The 9,225-nt window shown below is 44.0% G+C and overlaps 1 long non-coding RNA gene across 1 annotated transcript; it reads left to right on the plus strand.

Annotated features, from left to right (window-relative positions):
• Positions 1-6,144: 6,144 nt before the first annotated feature.
• LOC135818350 (uncharacterized) lies at positions 6,145-9,225 on the plus strand. The gene is made up of 2 exons (XR_010553670.1): positions 6,145-6,639; positions 8,664-9,225. It is a non-coding gene; the product is annotated as an uncharacterized LOC135818350 (long non-coding RNA).

Below are 9,225 nucleotides of genomic sequence, written 5' to 3' on the forward strand. Positions count from 1 at the left end.
TACTCATGGGATAATCCATACGTACTCAGTCAATATTAGATACATTATTATCAAGAGTGCATAAACAAAAACTGTTTATGGACTTACTAGTATACAAAAGAGAAAGACCAAGGAACTACAAGTTACGCTATAATGTCCACTAACACTACCAGTTACTAAACAATCAGCTCATGGGATAAAATTGCACGACACTGACCGACGGTACTGACGTTCTACAACTAACTGGCTAACAGCTCTAGCACATCTTGGATACGCACTCCAACAGCCTTCCAACTTGGAAGGTTCTAAGTTATAGAAATAACATAATAATCAGGTTCGGCCTCATTTCCTCTGTGCTGCGCTGATGAGTTCACAAAGAACGAAACAGCATGCTGTCCGCAGATTGAGTATTTTCGCTCCTGCTCTTGTAGTAGTTGAGCACTCTCATGTGGGGTAGTGCCTTTGCTGTTTGCATTACGCAGAGCTAAATGACTTGTCAGTTTGAGCACTCTGGCAAGGTACGTTCGGGCCTGATTGGAAATTTTTATTTCCATTGCTATCAGGTTCGGCCTCATTTCCTCTGTGCTGCGCTGATGAGTTCACAAAGAACGAAACAGCGTGCTGTCCGCAGATTGAGAAATAACATAATTGTATAATTAAACCTCGGCTCTCCATCTGTGTTTATGGACTCTTGATATGATATCTCAGACCAAGACTACATAACCCCCCATGTACTCTTGCTCAGACTATACACTCGGTTCCTTGTTATAAGTTTTTTTTTTTTTTTTTTTTTTTTTTTTACTACGTTCACATAACCAGCTCGAAAAGAATAAGGAAAGACAATGGTACGGAGACTAGGACAAATGTGACAACTAATGAGCAGGCGCTGCACCGAGACGCAGCAGTGATGGTGGGGCATTGATGACTCTGCCGACCTGAGGTCTCGGCGTCACGGCCAAAAACACGCACCAAAAACAATGAAAAAAGAAGAAGATAGAGCTGTACAGGTGAGAAAGATGCAAAAACCCAAGGCTTAACACGAGCGATTGTGGGGGAGAAACTGTCTTAGCGTCATACTATTCATAGGGAATCGACTGCCCAGAGCCAGTTTGTGCTGCGAAGATGGCGGTAAACATTCGTTTTGAATGATTGCATTCTCTTGCTGTGGGGAGGCTGGGATAGGAGAGCTGCAGGGAGGGAGTTCCAATCGCTGATGCTGCAGTGTGGGAACGAGCGCTTCAGTGCCAGCGGGGCAGATGCAGGCAGCTGGTGTTGGAGCTGGTGGTCATGGCCACTGACAGCACCGTGCTCGCTGCGAGTTCTGGGGTTGGTAGAGATGATGTGGCGCGGTGGCAACACAGAGAGCAGCTGCGGAGGACCAGGCAAGTAGTGCAGCTTGTACAGGCAGGCAAGCGAGGCAACAGTGCGGCGGATGGCCAGGCTGGGTAGGTGTGCCCCAGGGCCGATAGCATGAGTAAAGAATAGGTATCTAATATTGACAGAGTACGAGGTCAATATGAAATAAAAGCCGAGTAAAAGACCGAGGCGAAGCCGAGGTCTTTTACGAGGTTTTTATTTCCTGCGTGCACATGCTACGAGATTGAGTTTAATAATAAAATTCCTATACTATACTGACCAAGTACGAAGTCAATATTAGATTTACCACGACAAACAGTCCGTATTTCAAATTCCAGAACGATAACCTCATGAATCCCGGTTTTATGATTGCACAACCGTTGCACCATCACCTACTCATGCAGTGACAATGCTGCACTAGGCACCGTTCAACTGCGCAACCCCTAGGCAGTCAAATAAGCAGTCAATATACAATGTAGCCCTAAGGAGTGAAATATGCAGGAATATTTGACTGCTTAGGTATGGCAAAAATCTATGTGAGTCAATACCAAGGGAGTGATACTATTATAACAAGGAACCGAGTGTATATGTATAGATTATAGACCGGTTAGGAGGTCTATACAGGATATATAGACCGAGTAAAAGACCGAAGTCCCCCGAGGTCCCTTTGTTATAATATATTTATACCTCTCCATATTCACCGTGTGTGACCTCCTAATGGCTTGTTCATCGCCGACAACTACTGCTAATTTACCTTAGCGGCTTAGGGCCCGGTCACACATGCACTCGAAAGTAGCGTATACGCTGAAGCGAGGTCGCAGGAGCGAAAAATGGCATGGCAACGGCGAAAAGCGGAACTTCCGCTTCAGCGGAAACTCCAATCCGCTTCCTCCAAATTTTTCGAAGCGAGACTGTCGCTTCTGCGGATTCGCTTCAGCGGAAAACACCACGGTCTGCTGGATATGGACTTGCTACGAGAAATGTGTATGCGTATGATGTCCCTGCAACAAAAATGCGTGCAAGATAGTCATTGACGTCATGACCTCGTCTATACTCCCTACCGTATGCACCACAGTCTCATTTTCCGCCAAAGTAGGAGTTGTGCCCTGTTTGTATGTGTGACCATACACACATGGTTTCGCTGGAGCGACACCAGGCTCGCTGCCGCCGAACCTCGTCGCCGAAGCGAATCCCAGTGCATGTGTGACCGGGCCCTTAGGGCCCGGTCACACATGCACTCGAAAGTAGCGTATACGCTGAAGCGAGGTCGCAGGAGCGAAAAATGGCATGGCAACGGCGAAAAGCGGAACTTCCGCTTCAGCGGAAACTCCAATCCGCTTCCTCCAAAATTTTCGAAGCGAGACTGTCGCTTCTGCGGATTCGCTTCAGCGGAAAACACCACGGTCTACTGTATATGGCCTTGCTACGAGAAATTTGTATGCGTATGATGTCCATGCAACAAAAATGCGTGCAAGATTTAGAAAAGCGATCCTGTCAGCTTTTCTATTATTGTGTTCACATGGCAGAAAAAACGACATCGCTATGCTACGTAAGTTTCTACGTAAGGTGCTCGGTATTTCACTTAGGCTACGTAATATTCTACGTAAGGTGCTCGGTATTAATCTACCAACGCGTGGTAGCCGCGTGCTGTGCACGTGCACGGCAGACATTGTGTTGCAGTGCAGTCCGTTTTCGGATGTGCATGCGCGAGGAACTTTCTTCTTTGGAACTGCTTCTTGCATGAGCTGTTTCGGATATTTCGTCTCCTGGCTTATTTCGCTTTGGCTCTGCTGAGACCTCCTTTCACGGAATATTACTCAGGTGAGTCGACCAGTTCCTTTGATTCATTTGCTTGTGTTGACTCTTTCATTTACGAAAAGTGTGCTGATTTTAGGTGGATTTTAGGTGGAATACAATAAATAATGGAAAAGCTGACAGGAACTGTTTTCTAAATTTAGCTTTTCTGCTGTATTCCTTTTACGGAATACTCAATGACAGGTGATCTCTGAGTTGACCAGTTTCCTTCGATTCATTTGCTTATGCTCACCCTTTCATTTACGGAAACGTGTGCTGATTTTATTCGGATTTAGATCCATTCGTATCTCTTTGCCCTTGCCAACAGTGTGCGAAGAACGCGAGTTCACCTTCTTGACGGTAAGGCTTACATGTATGTTGTATGTTGCTGCTGAGGCTTAGATGTGTTGTCGAAATACTCATGTTAATTGTACATTGGTACGTTACAAGTAAGGCACTGGTCATGATTGCTTCCGGCATTCCGTGCTCCGATCATAGGGTAGAATCTGAATTTTGCAGTGGCATAGCATCGTTGGCATTTCCCAATCTGGGGGGGGGGGGGAAGCATTGGCCGAGTATGCAAAATAAATTCGCATATCAGGGAAAATCTCCATTTAAATCTCCATTTAATTTTAATATGGAGAGGTTCATGCATTCAGTGACTTGTTTGCTTCATACGAAACAAGCCAATGGGTGCAGTCTCGTCTCTTGAAAATCTCGTACGATTGGATTTGTTTACTCGAGTCTGGGCTGTTTGATTTGTGAGTCGCGCCGGGATTGCACTGCCCCAAATAAAGTTGCGTGCCGGCAGAGCAAGAATTACGATCGGCAATCTGTTTGTAGTACCTGCAAGAATGTGCTGTACATGTATCGTATTTTCTCTGTTGTTGTTTCAATTGCCGTCATGTTCCTAAAGAAAGGTTCAGTGACTCATTTGTTTCACACAAGACGAATCAATGGTTTGGTCTGACTTAGAATCTTTCGCTGTAGAATAAATATATTCGTGTCTCTATTGGAGAAATAATTGTATTCACTGGTTATAAAATAGGGTTAAAACAAACTCACAGAACAAAATTAATACCATCGGTCCCTTGATGTTCGTCCTAAAGAGGTTTGACTGGATATCATTCATACTCACCAAAGACATGTAACATTTTATTATTATGGAGTGCCTTGTTTATCTCTCAATACCTCCAACTATATATCCTTGCCCCTTACAATATCCTCAGGATCAGTGTAGTTGTTGGAACGAGGTGTCAGACTCAACAATGTATTTGTTTACATATTAATACATGTTTATTGTTCCTACTTTGCTGTGTTGTTTTAGACAATCGTGGACTTGTAACACTTTGAAGTCATTGAACTACATGTACTTCCAAAAGTTTTATCGACATCAACAGGATTACGATTTCAGTACAATAAGATGCAGGATGACCTTATCACGACAACCCATGACTACCATAAACACAGAATCAAGAAAAACATCTGCGGCACGCACCTGGTTACAATTCTCAAGTAAATGTAATTTAGGGTGTTATTATTATTATTATTATATTTATTTTACTAGGGTGTTTCCCACAGACCTATGGAAATCTGAATTTCCTGAAAGTCAAGACAATCTTATGATAGAGTCATGAAATTCTGAAACAGCAACATACCCAGAATGACCTGCGTATAAAAAAAAGTATCACCGCGTACCGCCACTACCCATATGATTCCCTGCAGAAGAACATGAATATGCAAGACTAGTGCCATTTTCTGCAAGAAAATGCTTGCACATTAATGCGTATAATACGGTATTGAATTTGATATGATGCACATGTACATGTAGAGGCGCTAGGCCATTATTTAGGGCATTCCATTGGTGACATAATTATTATCATAATATCAAGAGTGCATAAACATTTTGTTTATGGACTCTTGATAATATCCTTAGCTAAAAAAAACAAAAGAAATTATAGCAATAAAAACTGCTTTATGGCAGTTTTCTAAAAAAAAGTTATTGTGTTCTAGTCCATGGGCCCCGTCTAAAAAGTAAGAAATTAACGAAATGTGATAGCCGAAAATTAAAATTTCACACAAAACCTCACAATAATCACAGCACTTGAGGATCTTAGTTTTAAAAAAATACTGCTTTCAACACTTGTTTAGTCTGACACTTCACGGGTGACTTTTACTGCGCCAACATGCATGAATAGGAAAGAGGACCCAGAGAGGAAAAGGTCTTCTCGCTTTTCATCCTGTGTGTGATTATTGTGAGGTTTTGTGTGAAATTTTAATTTTCGGCTATCACATTTCGTTAATTTCTTACTTTTTAGACGGGGCCCATGGACTAGAACACAATAACTTTTTTTTAGAAAACTGCCATAAAGCAGTTTTTATTGCTATAATAGTCATTGACCTCGTCTATTCTCCGTACCGTATGCACCACAGTCTCATTTTCCGCCAAAGTAGGAGTTGTGCCCTGTTTGTATGTGTGACCACACACACGTGGTTTCGCTGGAGCGACACCAGGCTCACTGCCGCCGAACCTCGTCGCCGAAGCGAATCCCAGTGCATGTGTGACCGGGCCCTTAGCGGTGTATATGGAGATACACCACTAAGGGAGAGCATGCCTAAGTTACCCTTTGGGTAATCCTGAAATAAAGATTAAAAAGATTAAAAGACTGTAAGTACATGTACTTTAAAAGTCTTTAAGTGTATATGGAGTGAGGTATAATTATTAGTCATACCGGTACGCGGTATCTTCGCTAGCGCTGCGATTTTCAATTATTTTTCAAAGGCGGCGAGCTCGCGAGATTCATTTTTGTTGCAACTCCGCAGCATGACACTGGCAAAACTGGAACATCAAACAAGGCCTGTCATGTATACTCGTACTCGTAGCCGTAACTGCCTTTGACAGTTTGAGTAATGCACTAGCACTGGTCGTACTTGACCACTGCCTGGCACTGGCGCTTGACCACTGGCGCTTGAGTTTTGTACAGGTAGTACAGTTGTGAGGTATATTATGCTCGGCAGGCCGCGAAAGAGAGCCCGTTACCTGGACCCCTACTCGCGCGGGTAGAGCGAAACTGAGCACCCTGGGATGCGAGCAGCTTTTTAGTACTCCCGGGTCCAAAATCTCACCACCAGGCCGGGATGATCAAAACGTCTGCCGGGTCTGCAGCCTACAAACGTGGATCTGCCGACACTGTGCTGTCGACGACATGTCCGGCAAGGCACCTCCTTGCGTGAAAGCAAGGAACGCTTTTTTTTTAGAAAGGAAGCTTCTTCTCCAAAATTTAAAATTTTTGAAAATTATTCCTTCTGAAAATATCATCGCGTTCTTGACCTCGAAGCTGACTGCTGAATGCGATTAGGAAAGAAGATTCCTGAAGATACACCAGACTGATTCTGGCAAGCCGTCTGTCGTCTAGATATGCAGTTGTTCGTCATGCATGGTCAGCAATCTTCCTCGTTCGTCCTTTCGTTTTCCTGACCACGATGATGACAAGCAGCTCTCATGCTCAGGTTAGTGCTGTACTTGTATGTCTGGGCACACAACACATCTGAGATTCACCCACTGACGTTATCGAACTGAAGAATGCAGCAAGGGTTCCTCGGATTCTCTTGATTTCGGAACAAATTTCCTTCACTTTCACCCTCTCAGTCTCTTCCCCATGCCCTCCATGCATGCACAATGCAGCTTGCATTTCAATTGCTGTTTTTTATACTTTGGCAGTGCCTCTGCTACACTTTCATATAGAGTGAGGTCCTTTAAATAGGATCGAACATTGTTGGTGGTGGTGTGTGTGGGGGGGGGGGGGGTACGTTTGCAGCCAGGATGTAGGAATGACACTTCTGCACAGCAGGTGGCAATAGTCAAAACTGGTCACTCTACAAATCCCATACCTGCCAACCTTTGCAAACCTGAGATCCAATGACATACCTAGGCATGAAAATGTATACAAAAGAAGCTCGCGGTGAGGCATGGAACTAGTGCACTTTTGGGTGCCTATTACCGCCCTCGATATCGGGACGGTCCCGGCCAAATCGGGATGGTTGTCAGGTATGAAATCCCAACCGAGAAAACCATTTAATTAAAAGATAAACTCGGCCAGGACATAGCGACTTTCTGTTTGCCGGGGGGGGGGGGGAGGGTCATCGTCCGCAATATTGGTAGAGTTACGATTACATTGTATATGTAGATACATGTGCATCAGGGATTCATAGCACCTGGGGAGACAACATGAGACCTAAGTACCCAAAACGTTGTGAGTTGTGACCCCGGATGGGGTAGTTCTACGTGATCTGTGTTTCTATAGACCTTATTCGATAACGTGATTTTTGGACTCGCCTCCAGGGATTTGTTGTAAGCTGGGGCACGCGTACGTGAAACGAGTGGCAAGAAAGGCCCAGTTCGTACAAGGGAGTAGTAAAATACCGGTATTTTTCTACTCCTATGTTCCCACGCCGAGTCCACTGTGCACTGAGTGCAGGTCTCTTGCCGCTCCCTGGTTCCCGGGACCCTGGTTCACGTGATTGTGACGTTTATTGAATAAGGTCTACATGTATATGCGGGCATGCATAAATCAACCCTTCCACAAGGACGGCTCAAACAGGCAGCCAAGGAGTGAAAATTTCGCTCCTGGGGCTAGGAGTGAAACGAAGGCCTCAATTTGCCAGATGAACCTTCTCCATCGAAACGAACGAAGGTGTCGAATAATTCTTTTACCAGTTCACAGTTGCCGTTCACGCGCACTCCCCGGGGTGGGGGGGGGGGGCTACTATGCACTTGTAGTGATACTTACCGTAAGCCAAGTGGAACACGACTAACAGTTAGTTGACTGCACAGACTACAGTACAGTATACATGCACATGTATACAGTGAAGATCAGTGCGTGCATGCCTGCCATAATCGTATGTTGACCTTCGTTCGAATTGAAAAGAGAGGGTCGTTTCGAAAAAGAAAAAAAGCTCGATGGAAGTATGATGCTGCTGACAATTCAAGACTCACTGAAGTCGCCTTTCTGGAATGGATCATGCACTCTAGGTTCATCCAATTGGATATGGACTCAAATCATTGTTACACCATTATTGTTTGGTTAGTTATTGTACATCCCATAGCATGTACAATCAACCTTGTGAATAATCTACCTCGGGTTTACAAAACAACTCGCAAATAACGACACAATCTTCAGATCTAGTGAACATTTGATTGCATACTTCCAACCTCACGAGTAACAACAATGCGAATAGCGACACTTTTCTCATTCACAATCGAGGGTCAGTATTCCCCAGGTTGACTGCAATTGCCAATCAAACAGGAGGGGCGAAAGTCGACCACGGCTGAAAAGGCATAAAGAAAAATTAATGTATATCATGAGCTAGATGGCTGAAGGAGGAAGTAGGTTTTCTGAGAAAGCAAGAAACAGAGGTGAATGAAGCACCAGGTCTGTCCATGCAGTGGATAGAATTATTGCATTGAAAGACAGGCTCTTTACATCAGCTTGCTACTATTATACCTACATTTGCTTTCTGCCTTTTTCATGCAGGATTCTGAAAGCTGGAGCAGCTCTGCTTACCTCGACCACTGAACTTACAACTAACTTCCAACCAAGTACAAGGCAATATTATGATGAATCAAGCACGCTTGCCATCATGTCATCATTGCAAAGTACATCGACAACATAGATTTGGTGCCGACTATGTATGATGTAGAGTGTGCTCTATGTATCTATACTACTGATTGGCCTACATTGTACTTATGTGGGCTGAGAGTAATCGATTGTGCTATATGGCAGTTTACTTGTATGTCATAGATGTTAACATTGCACACAGCTTCTGAAATGCTTTCTGTTGCACTGGCCTACTGCGGCCCACTGCAAATAGATTGTAGTGGCATGGGCCATGCCATAATTATAGTAGTATACCGGTACTACACCAACAATTTCACTGGTGCACTGTACTTACTGGTACGAGTAGATCTACATCATGCACAGCCTTGTCACTGCTTTTCTCATTTTTTATTAATTTACTGTACTGTACACATTTTGGCACAGCTCTTCCACAAAGAGTTACTAGTATTTTCTTCTGCATACCTACTGTATACAGTGA

The sequence above is a fragment of the Sycon ciliatum genome, chromosome 5 (genome assembly GCF_964019385.1).
Source record: "Sycon ciliatum chromosome 5, ocSycCili1.1, whole genome shotgun sequence".
In the NCBI taxonomy this organism is placed as follows: Eukaryota; Metazoa; Porifera; class Calcarea; order Leucosolenida; family Sycettidae; genus Sycon; species Sycon ciliatum.